Raw genomic sequence first — 18,773 nt, forward strand, 5'->3', positions numbered from 1 at the left:
ATTATATAAGTCTGATATAGATGGACTTAATAAATTAGTCCAAGTTCATTGGGCTACAAGCGATGAGCCCACTCTATTAAGCCCAAGATGTCATTTTCCTAGAGGTCCAGTTTGGTGCCACGTGTCAAATGACATAGCACGCCAAGTCAAGTGGAAGAGCCAATAGGATCATGCCACGTGTCAAAATGACAAGGCGGGCCAAGTCATATTAAAAGGCTAATGAAATCACGCCATATGTGCAAATGACATATTCTGGCCAATCAAATGCGGCCATGTCACACTTCAATTTGATTGGTCGAAAAGCGTTTGTTCTTATCATAACTCCTCCCTTCCACAACTATAAATAGGGATCTTCATAACCCAGAAAAGACACCAGAAGTTATAACAAGAAGCAAGAGAGAGCTCGTGGATCAAACACTGCAAATTCCTCCACAAGTTTCAAGGTCCAAGAAATCAAGTTCAAGTTCAAGAACGAAGAACAAATCAAGTTCAAGCTCAAGAACGAAGAACAAATCAAAGTCAAGATCAAGCAACCAAGCTAAAGCTCAAGAACAAGATCATCGTTCGTGGCGACAACTACATATTCAAGATCAAGCTCAAAGGCCTTTGAATTTATTTATTATTGAAAAGAAGAATAAGAGGATTCATAGATATTGTACACTCAAATATTTGAAATAAAATACTACGATTGCTGCAATATTTTTCGGCCTGATTTTATTTTCTTGACGCAATTTATTGTCTACAAATTCTGGCATGCCCAGTGGGACAATCTCTACCTCTCATCCCAACTTTTCAATCACCAAAGTTCAAGAACATCGAAATGGCTTCACAGAAAATTAACTCCAGATCAACTTCCAGTGAGACTGCTAATTCCAAGTTCTATGCTAATGTGGAAAGCATTCTCGATGTTACCTTTGGAAGTTTTTGGCCAGTTACAAGGATCAAAGCAAGCTCTTTCGGACAACAAGCACTCCAAGTGTCGTCCATGTCAACCCCTATTTTCGGATCTTCATCTTCAAAAGGAGCAAGACCCTCCACAAGCACGACCCAAAAAGTGAACGATGTCGCCAAAAGGATCGAAAAGGTTCTTGCCCAACTTAGTTTATCTAAGTCTGAGAAACCTTTCATGCAAGGTTATGATGATGACTTGTGTAACGACCCGAAAGGTCATTTTGAGCTCTAGCACGTCGTTCAGCAGTTTGAGGCCATGAGCAGCTTCACTTCAGGTATTATGACTTGTGCGTGTGGTCGGAATCAAATTTCGGGATGTTCGGAGTTGAATTGGAAAGAAAATTCTCATTTCGAAAGCCTTAAGTTGAAAGAATTGACTAAGATTGGATTTTAGAGTAAACGGCCTTGGAATCGGGATTTGAAGGCTCCAGCAGGTTCGTATGATAATTTCGGACTTGGGTGTATGTTCAGATCGGGTTTTGGATGCCCCGGGAGCATTTCGGCACCTATTGTGGAAGTTAGCATTTTGGAAGAATTTCATAAATTTAGGTTGAAGTGCATTTCAATGTTATCAATGTTCGTTTGGGATTCCGATCTGGGAATATCTCCGTATGGTAATTCTGGTATTGGGAGCACGTCCGGAAGTGGATTTGGAGGTCCGTAGGTCATTTTGGAGTCATTTGGCTAAAGTTAGAAATTTGAAGGATTTTTGAGAAGTTTGACCGGAAGTGCACTTTTTGATATCGGGGTCAGAATCCGATTTCGGAAGTTGGAGTAGGTCCGTAATGTCAAATGTGACTTGTGTGCAAAATTTGAGGTCCAACGGACATGATTTGATAGGTTTCGGCATCGAATGTAAAAGTTGAAATTTCTAAATTTCATTAAGCTTGGAATGGGGTGCGATTCATGAATTCGATGTGGTTTGATGTGATTTGAAGGCTCGACTAAGTTTGTAACGTGTTTTGGGACGTGTTTGTATAGTTCGTTGAGGTCCCGAGGGCCTCGGGTGGATTCCGGAAGGTTAACGGATCGATTTTGGGTTTGGAGGAAGAGCTGAAGCTTCCAGCTTCTGGTATGATCGCACCTGCGCATGGGCAGCCGCAGGTGCGAGCTCGCAAGTGCGAGCCACCAGTCACAGGTGCGAAGGTGAGGAGCTGGTCAGCAACTGCAGATGCGAGGTATTTTGGCGCACCTGCGAACGCGCATGTGCGAGGATTGGGCGCAGAAGCGAATGGATGCGCAGGAGCGAAGGAGCAGGCACACCTGCGGTTGCGCAGAAGCGAGCCATTGTCTGCAGGTGCAGTGCCAGGCTAAAAGGGAAAAATGCGCACCTGCGAGGAATTTGTTTGCAGGTGCGGAACCGCAAGTGCGAGTGTGACTCCGCATGTGCGAAAATCGCAGAAGGCAGAACCTTCATTTAAGTACGGAGTTGCGTATATTTAGCCCATTTTCTTCATGTTTTGGGCGACTGTGGAGCATTTTGAGAGGGGATTTCAACTAGCAACTTGAAGGTAAGTTAATTCTACACACTTTGAGTTAAATACTTAGATTTTTGGGTGGATTGTAACTTATAAATCTTGGAAATCAAAGGTTTAGATTAAAAACCTAGGTTTTTATAAAAATGAGATTTTAACCACGGAATTGGTTATGGAATTGGATGGAAATTATATATATAAGTTCGTGAGGCTATTGGTAAACTTTATCTTTGAAACAAATTTCGGAATCCAGGCCCGAGGGTGATTTTATCGACTTTTCGATCGGGGTTAGAAATTATTATAAATTGGATTATATTGAGAATTTAAGTGTATATTAACGGGTTTGCATAATTATTGGCTAGTTTTGGGGCGTTGGGCATCGATTCGAGTTGTTTGAAGGGCTTAGGAGCCGGTTATGGAACTTCAGAGCGAGGTAAGTCTCCTTTCTATCCTTGTAAGAGGGAATTTACCCCATAGGTGAAATAAATCAATGTGTGCTCCTATTTGAGGGGGCTACGTACGCACGAAGTGACGGGAATCCGTGCGTAGCTACTATTATGCTTAAGTTCGGGTAGTTTAGGACCCAAAAGCATGCTTTACTTGTAATATTTGAAATCTTGTTGTCAATTTAAAATGCTTAAATCATATCAACCTTGTTAATAAATTTCTAAAAGGCTAGACATCGTTTTCCTGACTTATAAAAGAGAAATTTCCTTTTCCTTGGCTAATTTCCCCTTGATGAATTCTTGATTGATTATTTGAATGTGTTATCTTTTGTAGAACGGGGCGAACGCCTCGGTAGATTAAATAGATGCATTTATGGTTCGCGCTATTCGACTCTCTTGCAGTGCACAGTTTAAATAATTGTTGGATCAGACCGTATAACCTCGGCATGACTTGCGCATGCTTGTATTGCTTGCCTTGAAGTTTATAAATAACGATATTGCCTCCCTGGTTTGAGGTAAACTGATAATTTGATATGGCCTCTTTGGCCGGAGATATAATCGTTAAATAATGGGAGACAAAATTTGGAGATTCCATAACTATGAAAGAACTGTTTACTTACTTCAGAATAATGGGCTTGCAACCGTATTAATTAATCCATGTCTAATTTAATGATATTATTCCATTTATTTATAGCCTATAGTAAGTGTTGAAGTCGACCCCTCATCACTACTTCTTCGAGGTTACGCGGGATACTTACTGGGTACGCGTTGATTTACGTACTCATGCTACACTTGCTGCACATTTTTGTACATGTACACATATGTTTAGCGGCCTTGTGGGCGCAAAGGCATGATTATGGCAGGGACTTAGGTGAGCTGCATTTTATACGACGATCTGCAGCCAACAGAGTCTCCCTCAGAGTACCTACATTTTTCCTGTCCAATTTGTATTCCGTACAGCTATTGTATTTTATTTTACATTCCTAGTTAATGCTTATGCACTTGTGACATCAGGTTTTAGGAGGATTATGGGTGATGCTATATTGGAAATTTTAAAGATATTATTATTTATCTTGTAAACTTCATCTTTTATGATTTAAATTGAAGGAAAAATATGTTTTCAAAAGTAACAAAAAAAAATGAGAACCCAATTAAGTACTTATTGTTGGCTTGCCTGACAGTTGTGTCCGGCGCCATCACGACCTTTATGGATTTTGGATCGTGACAACATAGTATCAGAGCACTAGGTTTACTTAGGTCTCACGAGTCATGAACGAGTCTAGTAGAGTCTTGCGGATCGGTACGGAGACATCTGTACTTATCTTCGAGAGGCTACAGGGCTGTTAGGAGCACTTTCCTTCTTGATTCCTCATCGTGTGATTTGAATCCTTTGAGGCTTGCCTTCATTTCTTTCCTATTCAATCTTACGTGATGCGAAGCGCTTATTATAAATTGGAATTGAGGAATTGTAATGGTGCTGCAGATGTGGTGCGGGATGTTTCTCCCTACGTAGTTGATTGGGCTATTGTCGTCACCTTGTGGAAGGATATTCTGTCATTTTAGCTCGGTAGCTGTACTTCTGAGAGCTTTGAGGCTATGCACAGGTTGCTATGATGCTCATGAGTTGTTATCGCACAGTATTGATGTGATGGTAGGATGCTTGCCTATGTCCCGGGGCAGTGAATGATTTGAAAGCAGGTTTACTCAGTGCACGATTCAGATTCGGTATTTTATTTCCGACGGAGGAAAGGCAATCGAACCAAGAATGTCCAGATTTGGGTTGATGGAGTAACGAGGCTTGGTATTTTCGAGCGTAGTAGAGCTCTCATATTGTGATGTGGTTTCATCATCCTTGTTAAATGCGTTAAGGTTCGCCGATGTTATGGCCTTCTTCAATTTGCCTTTGGGGCAGGGTACTGTGAAATGGTGCTTGAGATGCGGTTGTTAGAGATAACGGAGTGTAGCGATTTCGGAATCGAATCGGTACTTCTAGTATTAATGGCTCGAGAAAGAGGATCTTCTAAGAGATTTAAAGTTGGTAGCGATCGATCGGTTCAAGTGCTACATAGGTAGATTTTGATTTAAGGCAACAACTGGGCAGCGAAGGATGAGAAAGGACATGTGGGAGGTGTCTTGTAGTGGTTAAGTTCCTAGAAGGCCAAGTGTGAGAAACAAAAGTCGAGTAGTTTCTTAAAGGAGAGGGTTTGACCAAAGTGGGAGAGTGGCAAGGTAGCATATGGGCTACGGGGTAGGATAGCTACACGCCTTGAGGAAAGTTAGAGTGATTTGGAAATTATGGTGGACGGCGATTGGGTCTACAGACTTAATTTGGAATATTGGCGGCTATATTGAGGAAGATTAAGTGTGACGGGAGGGAGTTGCTTGATATGAAGAAGGATACAACATGACTTTGGATTAGAATGTATTGTCGCATCTTTAGTTAATGTCCAAGAGGAGTGAACGGACTTGTACAACTGGTGAACGAGCACGGGCTCCGGATGGTTCATTGGCTTTGTGGTAACTATACGCGGTGCAGTGTTATTGGAGGATGTCGACATGGAATTTTCATGGGTGGGTTATCTCCTGTGAGCAGGTTAGCGGTCTCGTGATGTTGACAAAGCTTCTGTGAAGAATTCTACTGGCTACCCGGTAAGAGATTTAATATGTAAATGTGGCTAGTGGTTCGGAGTATTTATTAAAGGTTAATGGAAGGATTTCGAGGAATTTGGAGAGTTGATCATGCTAGATCACGTCGATGAAGGAAGAATCTTGGTGGGTTTCAGGTTTACGCAATAGTAGCTTTAAGCTAAGTGGGAGAGTTCCACTGCCTACAGTTGGATGGCATGGTCGTCTATTTGTAAGATTTCTGGTTATCCTCATATTGATGGGTTATTACGACTAAGGAAAGAGAATATCAGTGGTAATTTGAGCAAGCAATTTGAGGAATGTGTGCTATAGTTGGCCTTATTGACTCATGTTCAGGTTTTGGGAAGATTCAGGATTTATGCTTCGTGTAAAGGTGATTTACAAGGAAAGTGATTTAGCCGGGTGCTTCTTGAGGGGGCGTTCATGTGCTAGTGGAGCCTGGGAGTTTGATTATATTCGGGACCCAGTCAGAGTGGGTGACTCTCAACAACAGTCCTAGTGGATTCAAAAGTTAAAGTGTGGTGCCTAAGAATTTCGAGTTCGTAGTATGGTTAAGTATTGAGCTATTGCACTGGATTAAAAAAAGGGCTTGGAGTGTTCTATGTTATCTTCGGTATGCAGTGTAGCAGTGGAAGAATGGGAGAAAATAACTTCGAAATCATAGGAAGACGCGATCATGCCACAAGGAGGGTATGAAATGGTTCGTGGGTTTTGAGACGATGTGGTCTCGTGAAATGGGGTCGCTCGGAATGAGTGCGGATTGAGTTCGTTATATTGATAAAGGAGCTGTTGTTATTTCTAAGGAAGATCCAGAGTAAATTAGGAGAAGTCGGGTTTGGTTAGAAATGGTTGAATTGGCATAATGATGGCAATGATCTGCTCCTTTAGTGTGTTGGGTTATTCAGGTGATTTGTGACGGTACGTGCGAGATTTGACGGTCACCGTAACTGATCTTATTCGGAGGCATTCGAGTATTATGGCATGTTATGTGCAGATGGATCCCAGAAGGGTTATGGTGGTTTAGACCACTACTTGAGATTGGTATTTCTGCAGATATGAGGATTCAGTCACGTGTTGAGATGGTTCCCTTGGAATGAGTTAAGTAAAAGGGTTCTATGTGGTAAAGTGTTACCCTATTAGTAGTTTGGAGGTTAAGATTAAGTTCTTGTACTCTTGCGCATTGGAAGGATTAAGTGCAGTGATCGGCATGGGATTCAGAAGTTGAGGATCAAGGTTGCAGTTTGGTGTCGACAAGAATGTCAAGAGCTCGGATGAGCGGGAAAGGATTTAGATGGTTAGAGTAAGCTGGTATTATCTTTGGACCTGAGATCGGTACCTGCTGTGAAGAGGCTTGGCATACTGAATGTGGATTCTTGAATTTGCTTTATAGCGATTGGTGTGGCAGGTAGTATGAATGTGCAGACTTGTTACCTAGTACGAAAGGTCGTGGGAGCGTGTCCCACGGAAAGATCGGGTATGAGTGGCATGTAGTCACTTGATTGATTGAAGAATGGAAACCAAGTATGAAGATTTTGGTAATATCGCTAATTGGGAATTTATGCCTGGAGGGCGCTCGGTTCATTTGGTTGTGGACTGTGGAAGTTTGTTCTGGTTATGATGGTTGTTCTTGTGTGTTATGGGGAAAAGGGTTATTATGGATCCCTGAAAGGTTATTAGCCTAGTACGGTGCGATCAGAATTGGCTTGAGGTCTGTGAATGGATTTAAATGTGAATATGGGCTCTATGCCAGGCCGGATGTGTTCATTTCTGCATAGCGCTCCTTATGGAGAAGTATTAGAATGTTGGACGTCATTGCTTCGACGGCTATTTCATGAAATTCTATATTGTGTCATGTGAGTTGTGAAACGACTTGTTAATTTCATGTGTGTTGAGGTTCTGCATAGCGATGGTGTTATATGAGCAGGATAGCTCTCGAGACTCAAATCATATATCGTACCTTAGTTGTGCTTAAGTTTTGTAGCGTATGGCGATATCGGTCCTCCCAGGGATGGTATTATGCACTTAGCGTGCTTGTGTCTGATATTCGAATATTTTGTAGTAATGAGAATTCTAGCTTAGTAAGTATCTCCTTATATAGATTTCATGTTCGGATCGGGTTGTGCGCCGAAACAGTGTGATGTTAAGTACAGTCCCCTATATCTATTTGCATGTGTTTTGTGTTCCATTTCTGAGGAAGGTTCGTAACACTTTTTCGGTTGTCTAATTAGTTACGCGGTTTGAGTAATCCTTTCAAGAGATTCATTTGCCTTATGTGTCACATTCAAGTTTGCAGCTTATTGGCACATTGCGGCAGCATATGAGACTTTTGGTCATGTCTGGGGTGGCTTGTTGCCTGAGCGGCTTATACTGGGTGAGACGAGATCTTGGATCTGGAATCAGTGCGATCGGATTATATGAAGTATATTAAAGAGCAATTACCATTATTGGATTCATAATGAGGTGATGATTCTAGTCAAGAGGGGAGATTTAATGGTTTGATAACTCGGCAGTTGGTTACGAATTTCTACACATCTCTTCCGTTATGGAGGTATTGCAAGAGTTGGAGCAAAACTTATATATGCTATGAGGTGCATTGTGAGCATCGAATTCGTAAAATTTCGGCTATTATGATCAGAGAATGTTATTATGGTCACGTGAATGTTGCGGTGCATGGTGTGAATTCAGCAAAGGTATGCAGTCATGTTCTGGTACATCGTGTGGTGATTGATACGGTGTTTGTATGTTGGAAGCAGGCCTAGCAGACAATTCCGGATGTTGGAAATGGACTCTAAGGCTTATTTGCCTAAATAAAAGAGAATATCTTCAGATTTGATCAAGCTAATGTGCTCAACTGAGTTGTGGTAGAACGGGTAGGTGCACGAGGTGTTAAACAGTGATTTCGGACAACTCCAGTGCAGTTCTTAGCACGTTCGAGGATGAATGTATGTTTAAGTGGAAGAGAATGTAACGACCCGACCAGTCGTTTTGAGCTCTAGCGCATTGTTCGGCAGTTTGAGGCCATGAACAGCTTCACTTCAGGTATTATGACTTGTGCGGGTGGTCAGAATCGAATTTCGGGATGTTAGGAGTTGAATTGGAAAGAAAATTCTCATTTCGAAAGTCTTAAGTTGAAAGAATTGACTAAGATTAGATTTTGGAGTAAACGGCCTTGGAATCGAGATTTGAAGGTTCAGCAGGTTCGTATGATGATTTTGTACTTGGGCGTATGTTCGGATCGGGTTTTGGATTCCCCGGGAGCGTTTCGGCACCTATTGTGGAAGTTAGCATTTTGGAAAAATTTCATAAATTTGGGTTGAAGTGCATTTCAATGTTATCAATGTCCGTCTGGGGTTCCGAGTCTGGGAATAGCTCCGTATGGTAATTCTGGTATTGGGAGCGCGCCCGGAAGTGGATTCGGAGGTCCGTAGGTCATTTTGGAGTCATTTGGCTAAAGTTAGAAATTTGAAGGTTTTTGAGAAGTTTGACCGGAAGTGGACTTTTTGATATCGGGGTCGGAATCTAATTCCGGAAGTTGGAGTAGGTCCTTAATGTCAAATGTGACTTGTGTGCAAAATTTGAGGTCCATCGGACGTGATTTGATAGGTTTCGGCATCGAATGTAGAAGTTGAAATTTCTAAATTTCATTAAGCTTGGAATGGGGTGCGATTCATGAATTCGACGTTATTTGATGTGATTTGAAGGCTCGACTAAGTTTGTAACGTGTTTTGGGATTTGTTGGTATATTTGGTTGAGGTCCCGAGGGCCTCAGGTGGATTCCGGAACGTTAACGGATCGAGTTAGGGTTTTGGAGGAAGAGCTGAAGCTTCCAGCTTCTGGTATGATCGCACCTGCACATGGGCAGCCGCAGGTGCGAGCTTGCAGGTGCGAAGGTGAGGAGCTGGCCAGCAACCGCAGATGCGAGGTATTTTGGCGCACCTGCGAACGTGCAGGTGCGAGTATTGGGCACAGAAGCGGATGGATGCGCAGGAGCGAAGAGGAAGGCGCACCTACGGTTGCGTAGAAGCGAGCCATTGTCCGTAGGTGCAGTGCCAGGCCAAATGGGAGAAATGCGTACCTGCGAGGAATTTGTCCGCAGGTGTGGAACCGCAGGTGCGAGCGTGACTCCGCAGGTGCGAAAATCGCAAAAGGCAGAACCTTCATTTAAGTCTGGAGTTGCGTATGTTTAGCCCATTTTCTTCATGTTTTGGGCGATTGTGGAACATTTTGAGAGGGGATTTCAACTAGCAACTTGAAGGTAAGTTAGTTCTACACACTTTGAGTTAAATACATAGATTTTTGGGTGGATTATAACTTATAAATCTTGAAAATCAAAGGTTTAGATGAAAAACTTAGATTTTTATAAAAATTATATTTTAGCCATGGAAATGGTTATGGAATTAGATGGAAATTATATATATGAGTTCGTGACGCTATGGATAAACTTTATCTTCGAAAAATTTTTTGGAATCCGGGTACGCGGGCCCAAGGGTGATTTTATCGACTTTTCGATCGGGGTTAGAAATTATTATAAATTGGATTATATTGAGAATTTGAGTGTATATTAATGGGTTTGCATAATTATTGGCTAGTTTTGGGGCGTTGGGAACCGATTCGAGTTTTTTGAAGGGCTCGGAAGCCGGTTATGGAACCTCGGAATGAGGTAAGTCTCTTTTCTAATCTTGTAAGAGGAAATTTACCCCATAGGTGAAATAAATCAATGTGTGCTCCTATTTGAGGGGGCTACGTACGCACGGGGTGACGGGAGTCCGTGCGTAGCTACTATTATGCTTAAGTTCGGGTAGTCTAGGACCCAAAAGCATGCTTTACTTGTAATATTTGAAATCTTGTTGTCAATTTAAAATGCTTAAATCATATCGAACCTTGTTAATAAATTTCTAAAAGACTAGACATCGTTTTCCTGACTTTTAAAAGAGAAATTGCCTTTTTCCTTGACTAATTGCCCTTTGATAAATTCTTGATTGATTATTTGAATGTGTTATATTTTGTGGAACGGGGCGAACGCCTCTGTAGATTAAATAGATGCATCTAAGATTCGCGTCATTCGACCCTCTGGCAGTGCACAGTTTAAATAATTGTTTGATCAGGTTGTACGACCTCGGCATGACTTGTGCATGCTTTTATTGCTTGCCTTGAAGTTTATAAATAACGATATTGCCTCCCTGGTCTGAGGTAAACTGATAATTTGATATGGCCTCCTTGGCCGGAGATATAATCGTTAAATAATGGGAGACAAAATTTGGAGATTCGTTAATTATAAAAGAACTGTTTACTTACTTCAGAATAATGGGCTTGCAACCGTATTAATTAATCCATGTCTAATTTAATGATATTATTTCATTTATTTATAGCCCATAGTAAGTGTCGAAGTCGACCCCTCGTCACTACTTCTTTGGGGTTAGGCGGGATACTTACTGGGCACGCGTTGATTTACGTACTTATGCTACACTTGTTGCACATTTTTTTGCAGGTACACATATGTTTAGCGGCCTTGTGGGTGCAGAGGCGCGATTATGGCAGGGACTTAGGTGAGCTGCATTCTATACGACGATCCGCAGCCAACAGAGTTTCCCTCAGAGTACCTATATTTTTCCTGTCCAATTTGTATTCCGGACAACTGTTGTATTTTATTTTACATTCCTAGTTAATGCTCATGCACTTGTGACACCGGGTTTTGGGAGGATTATGGTTGGTGCTGTATTGGAAATTTTAAAGACATTATTATTTATCTTGTAAACTTCATCTTTTATGATTTAAATTGAAGGAAAAATATGTTTTCAAAAGTAACAAAAAAAATGAAAACCCAATTAAGTACTTATTGTTGGCTTGCCTGACAGTGGTGTCCGGCGCCATCATGACCTTTATGGATTTTGGGTCGTGACAACTTGAGCGCTAAATCTACTTTAGTCTCAATTAATGCGACCTCCAAGCTCTATCCGTATAATGATCTATTTCCATTCTTCATCCTCTACGGACATCGTGCAAGCAATAGTTATTGAAGTTTCTACCGTAGAAGAACAACTCGCAAATTTGACGAAAGTAGTTGAAGGCTTGTCAAAGTGCGTGCAAGATCAAGATGCTAAACTTTCCAATTTAACAAATAAGTTGGATAGCATAGTAGAAGGAGAATTCATACAAACACCTTTAAATCTTCAAAGGTTACAAGATAAATGGGACTCCTCCGAAAAGCAAGCAACGACAATTAAGGAGATCCAAGTCTCCACTGAAGGTCCAATTCCCGTTGAGAAATTGAAGGACTTCATCATGGAGGCTATCAAAGATAAGCGTGAGTCGTCATCCAAATTATATTTCATATATGCAAAGCCGTATATGCAAAGAATTGATAACTTGAAGATGCATGCTGGTTATCAACCTCCTAAGTTGCAACAATTTGACGACAAGGGAAATCCGAAACAATATGTAGTGCACTTTGTTGAAACTTGCAACAATGCTGGAACGTACGATGATTAACTTGTCAAATAGTTTGTTTGATCTCTCAAAGGTAATGCATTCAATTGGTACACAGATCTCGAACCTGGATCCATCGATTGTTGGGAGCAGTTAGAGCATGAGTTTCTTAATCATTTCTATAGCACAAAACGCATCGTAAGCATAATCGAACTTACAAACACTCATCAAGGAAAGGATGAGCCAATTATTGACTTTGTCAACCGCTGGAGGAGCTTAAGCCTCAACGGCAAAGATCGCCTTAGCGAAACTTCTGGCATCGAAGTGTGCATTCAAGGCATGTACTAGAGTCTTTGCTATATCTTACAAGGCATAAAGCCTAAAACATTTGAAGAACTAGCAACTCGTGCACATGATATGGAATTAAGTATGGCTATAAGTGGATATCAAAGGTTACCTAGCTTTGAGCCTCATTATGAAATAGAAGCAGATGATGCTGAGAATGGGGGCAAGTATTCATCCGAAGATGAAACTGAAGAGTCCATGCATGTTGCAATACTCCTCAACGCACGAGCGTAAATTGCAAGTTGTAATTCTCCTTAACGCATGAGCCTAAACTGTAAGTTATAATGCTCCTAAACGCATGAGCCTAAACTGCAAGTTATAATGCTCCTCAATGCACGAGCCTAAACTGCATATTGGAATGCTCCTCAACGCACGAGCCTAAATTGCAAGTTATAATTCTTCATGGTACATGAGTATATATTGTATGTCACGAAGCTCCCCAATTTTGAACTAAATTTTTAAGGTATAAAGCTATTCAAATTCGAGCAAAGTCTTCAAGTTGTAAAGCTCTTCAAATTTGGGGAAAATGTTCAAGTTGCAAAGCTCTTCAAATATGAGCAAAGACTCACGTCGAAAACTCTTCAAAATCGAGCAAAGACTTTAAATCGCAAAGTTTTTCAAATTCGAGACAAAATTCAAGACGTAAATCTCTTCAAATTCGGAAAAGTCTTCAAGTTGTAAAGCTCTTCAAATTCGAGCAAAGTGTTCAAGTTTCAAATCTCTTCAAATTCAAGCAAAATCTTCAAGTTGTAAAGCTTTTCAAATTTGGGGAAAGTGTTCAAGTCGCAAAGCTCTTCAAATATGAGCAAAGACTCATGTTGAAAGCTCTTCAAAGTCGAGCAAGGACTTCAAATCGCAAAGTTTTTCAAATTCGATACAAACTTCAAGATGTAAAGCTCTTCAAATTCGGTCAAGTCTTCAAGTACTAAAGCTCTTCAAATTCGAGCAAAGTGTTCAAGCTGCAAAGCTCTTCAAATTCCAGCAAAATTTTCAAGTTGCAAAGCTCCTCAAAATACAAGCTTAAATTGCAAGTCGCTACGCTCCTTAATGCAAGATCATAAACTACATGTTACTCCTGGCACACAAGAGTTGAAAACCTCAAAAGAGGCGTCCTAGGCAAAAGTTAGGAAATATAAAAAAAAATGTCCGCTAGGTCAAAAACCTCGAAAAAGGCGACCTAAGGAATAGTTAGGACATAAAAAAAATCCACTTATTTTGAACTACGACATGACTTGATCCGCTTCACCGAGGTACGTGGTAGCTTAGAGTTTCTTTCTAAGTTCAGTCGCATAAGTTCAAAAGATACATATTGCCCCAATTGTTGTCCAGGTGAAGTATGAAGGAATGTAAAATCAAGCTGAAACACCATTCTTCTGTTGAACTTTGAATCTCATTTGATTTAAAGAGGGCAACCCCCCTCTATGGTAAATTGGTATCTTCAATGAGAGGACTTTAGGAGGATGCCAAGTATTTTTATTAAAGTTTGGGGATTCGCTATGTCTTCATGTTCGTCAAACATTCAAGTTTGTTGGTCTTCAAGTCCACCATCCTTCAAGTGAAGTCTGCAAGTCTGCCAGTTCTTAAGTTGAAGTATTCAAGCCCTCCAAGTCTTCAAGTCTGTCGGTCTTCAAGTTGAAGTCCTCAAATTCGTCAGTCTTCAAGTTGAATTATTTAAGTCCTCCAAATCTTCAAGTTGAATTGTTCAAGGCTGCTAATTTTTCAAGTTGAAGTTTAAAAGTCCATCCCTCTTCGAGTTGTAGCGTCAAAGTCCGCCGAATCTTCAAGTCTGTCAAATCTTCAAGTTTGTCAGTTTTCAAATTGAAGTCTGAAAAGTCCGCCAACTCTTCAAAGTTTGCCAAGTGTTCAAGTCGAAGCTGTCAAGTTCACCAAGCCTTCAAGTTGAAGCTTTCTAATTTTTCAATCTTAAGGTGGACAGCTAGTCCTTTGGCACCTTAAGTTGGCCTCTTCACGGGTTTGTCCTTAAAAGGAACTATAATTTTTCAATCTTAAGGTGGACATTTAAGTCCATTTGCAACTTAAGTTGGTCTCATCATGGATTTGATCCTTCTATATGCTATTGAGGAGTTGTCCTTCATAGGTTGCCCTGTATTTGTCCTTCTATATGTTGTTGCAGGTTGATCATTCTATATGTTGTTGAAAATTTGTTCTTCTATATGTGGCCTAGTTGTGTCCTTATATGTGCCTGAACCTTTGTGCCCCAAGATTAACTCTCTGATTTTTGGGCGAGGATGAGTATTCATCTCTTCACATTCTAAGATCACCTTCTTCATGCGTGAAGCTTGTCCTCCTCTTCTTGGCCTATACAAAAACAAAATGAAGAATGAAAAGGACAATGAAAAATACATAGAAGAAAAATTACCTTGGGATTGCCTCGTACTCGTGAAAACACAAAGCCAAGGCAGCTTGTAGATGCTACAATTCAATACTTAATAAACACATGGGCATGGGTTTATATAGATCTCATATGTAGCTGATTGGGAGGTGAGATTTTGATGTGAGATCGCCGAAATCAAGTAACCAAAAGGATTAGGAATTGCTAAGACGGCAGAAATTAGTTGTGTTGGACATGGACTCGAAGTGTAGTCTTCAATATCAAATATTCATAATTTCTGTCCTAAAGAGATTTGGATAGTGATGGTGTAGCGATACAGGTGGTTTGGGATTGAACTACATGGCAAACTCATCTCAAGGCTGATTAACTTGCATATTCTATAGACTGAGTTAAATTTTCGATTCTCGCTTTTCATGTACTGGACTTATACTACACATAAAACAGTAATGATTCTCAATTAAGTGAGATTTGTTTTACCAAAGTCAAAATGAAATATTAGAGAGCAATTACAATGTTTAACGTGAATTTAGAACTTTGGTGTTTCAAGCTTTGGAGTTATCATTATTACTTTTAAGGAAGATTGGCCAAGTTTTACGTGAAAAGAAAGAGAAAAGGATGTTGCTTCATACTACTTCAAGCCTAGTCTTAAAGCTTATACCTTGACAAGTCTTGAAGTAGGGGGCATTTGTAGACTATAAAATTCGTAAAATTAAATTCATAACTTAATTTGGACTATATTTTAAATTTAAGATATATTAGTCCAAATAAATTTATTGGGCTAATATAATTGGATTAATTATATAAGTCTGATATAGATGCACTTAATAAATTAGTCCAAGTTCATTGGGCTACAAGCGATGAGCCCACTCTATTAAGCCCGAGATGTCATTTTCCTAGAGCCCAGTTTGGTGCCACGTGTAAAATGATGTAGTACGCCAAGTCAAGCGAAAGAGCCAATAGGATCATGCCACGTGTCAAAATGACAAGGCATGCCAAGTCATATTAAAAGGCTAATGAAATCACGCCACATGTGCAAGTGACATATTCTGGCCAATCAAATACGGCCACATCACACTTCAATTTGATTGGTCAGAAAGAGTTTGTTCTTATCATAACTCCTCCCTTCCACAACTATAAATAGGGGTCTTCATAACCCAGAAAAGACACCAGTAAGTTATAACAAGAAGCAAGAGAGAGCTCGTGGATCAAACACTGCAAATTCCTCCACAAGTTTCAAGCTCCAAGCAATCAAGTTCAAGCTCAAAAACAAAGAACAAATCAAGGTCAAGTTCAAGCAACCAAGCTAAAGCTCAAGAACAAGATCATCGTTCGTGGCGACAACTATATGTTCAAGATCAAGCTCAAAGGCCCTTGAATTTATTTATTATTGAAAAGAAGAATCGGAGGATTCATAGAGATTGTACACTCAAATATTTGAAATAAAATACTACGATTGTTGCAATATTTTTCGGCCTGATTTTATTTTCTCGACGCAATTTATTGTCTACAATTTTATCGTGGGAATATTTGTTTTTCTCAATTTCAACGCTTTATGCAATCTATTTAATATTAATTTTATTTTTTCTTGATATTGGACAATATAGAGTGGTAACGTATTGCCAATATAGAGAATTCTTATGAAATTAATTTTATTAAACCTTCCTACATATTTTTAATAAGAATTTAATAGATAAAATTTTATTAATTTTAAAATCTTAAATATTAAAAAAAACATAAAAAGGTATTATAGTCCAAAAATAGGTTTATACGGTTATGTCCAATGTGTTATTATGTTTAATATTTTAGAGCTATTTTGATCTATCAATATTGTATTCGTGCTTTTATAATAATATAGGCTCACCTTTTCAAAATGAATTTGGATAATGTAATACATTCCCAAATTAAATTAGTAATAGGACAATATAATACCTTTTCAAATTAAAGTAGTAATAAGAATTTTTAAGAAATATATCCTAAAAAGCAATTAGTATTATATGGTTAAAAATATATTTCTATCCCGAAAGTAATTATATTAATAGGAAACCTAACGTATTCCTAGATGTTTTATGTTTACATGCTAACATATTATATGTATATGCCCGAAAGTTTATAGTAATAGAATTCCAAAAGATAATCATGTAGGATTCCTAACGTGTAGTATTATGTCCTAAAACTAATAGTATTAGAAGGCTAATGTCTAGAAATCCGGTTATGTCCTTTTATTTTGAGTTATTATGCTTAATATTGTAAGGTTATTTTTGTAAATCAATATTATATTCATGCTTTTATAATAATACTAGTATCTATGTACGTACTTTGCACGCTTATCTCTCGCTAATGGTTAAAATATTAAAAAATATGTCATTTTATAACGTCATCTAAAATACGTTTTCGCGTTATTATGTTAAGACAGTGTCTATAAAATTGCTCTAGTCTCTATAAACGTGTGTTGCACGCTATTTTTTATCAATGTAATTTGTTAGGTAATATTAATTCTAATTACATTAACTTAACAGCAACACTGCGCAAAATATTAATATTAAATAAAACAAATATGTTTACCGGTGATGCCTTATGCCCCAAACATGTTGTCTAGGCTATTCAAGATGTTAGATCTAATTTTTAAAAAATAAGGTGATTGTTATAATAAAATATAGAGAAATATATATTTTTTTCCACTCCTATATATATATATATATATATATATATATATATATATATATATATATAGAAAGCTATAACTAATCAATCTTTTGCAAATCTATGTTGTGCTAAAAATTTATAAAACACCAAACATAAAATAAATAGCGCTTGTACCATACTTTGGACCAGCATACAAAAAATAGCTTTAGATGACTGCTACTTATAATACATAGATTGAACCATTAATACCTAATCGAATAGTTTTTTATATTATGTTGTTATTCAATGAATTTGTTATGTTCTATTTAAATTCTAGTTAGCTTACAATTAGTCTTTAATTCTTTATATACGTACCAATCAATAATATATATAAAGAGTAAAGAGAGTAACAATCTGATGTGGCACCTCTTATATGCTAGAATAGCCATTTATCTTTTTTCTCATTTTTTGACTTTTTATCTTTGTTTTCTAATTTATCTTATTTTCAAAATCTAAAAGTGTCTAAATGCTACCTAATTAATGAGAAAAACACGTCCCGTCGGGTTACATCCGTTAAAAATTAAGGATGAAACACATTAAAGTAAAAGGAAGATGAAAAGAGAGACTTTTCATTTCCAAAACGGTTTTTTTACCATATATAACAAAAGGCCTGTAGTATTTGTAACCAATAACAATGGGTCATCTCCATAATTCTGTCTACTCTTTTTCTCAAATGAATTTATTTTTAACATAAGACAAACAGAGATTATCTCATGATACTTTTGAAGGTGTTGTCTGTAATGAGAAGGGTCAAGTGGCACATATTTCTCTACAACGTAAAAGGCTTAACGAAAAGGTGTAATTCCTCATACGGGAGAGTGTCCAAAAGCAACAAGAATTATATTTTTGTACTGAAGATGAGATGTTCTTCCACTGTTACTGAAGGGGAGAAGGTGAGGTGAGGGAAGAAGGAAGAAGAATTGAGGTAGGAGTTGAATTGAAAAAGAAAAGGAAGGAAAAGAAAGGTAAGGGAATAGCAAATCCGAGGATAAGAAGCCGACTTCTTTTTTCTGTTTCTTTTTTTATTTTTTCACAAGATTTTTTTCTGGTTTATTTTCAAAGGTATTTTTAATAAAAGTTAGTGTTCTTAGCATTTAATTTGGAATGCTAAAGTAACTACAAGATTTCACTGATTATATATATGTTAGTCATGATAATGTGTGTCCCGTTTAAGCAAAATTTTCCCTCCCAATTAATGGGAGACAAAGAAAAAAAGCCTAATATTCGACTTGCTCCAATTTAATCAAGTATTATGCTTTTTTCCCGATTTTTTGATTCCGATCGACTTGTATATAGTCATAATTAATTCGATACAGTCAACAAAAATTATAGGAATCAATTTCATAAAAATATTACCCGTGGAGCCCACATCTCGGAATCCGACAAAACTCACAAAATCCGATAACTCATTCAATTACGAGTCCAACCATACCAGTTTCACTCAAATCC

The sequence above is a fragment of the Nicotiana tabacum genome, chromosome 12 (genome assembly GCF_000715075.1).
Source record: "Nicotiana tabacum cultivar K326 chromosome 12, ASM71507v2, whole genome shotgun sequence".
NCBI lineage: Eukaryota > Viridiplantae > Streptophyta > Magnoliopsida > Solanales > Solanaceae > Nicotiana > Nicotiana tabacum.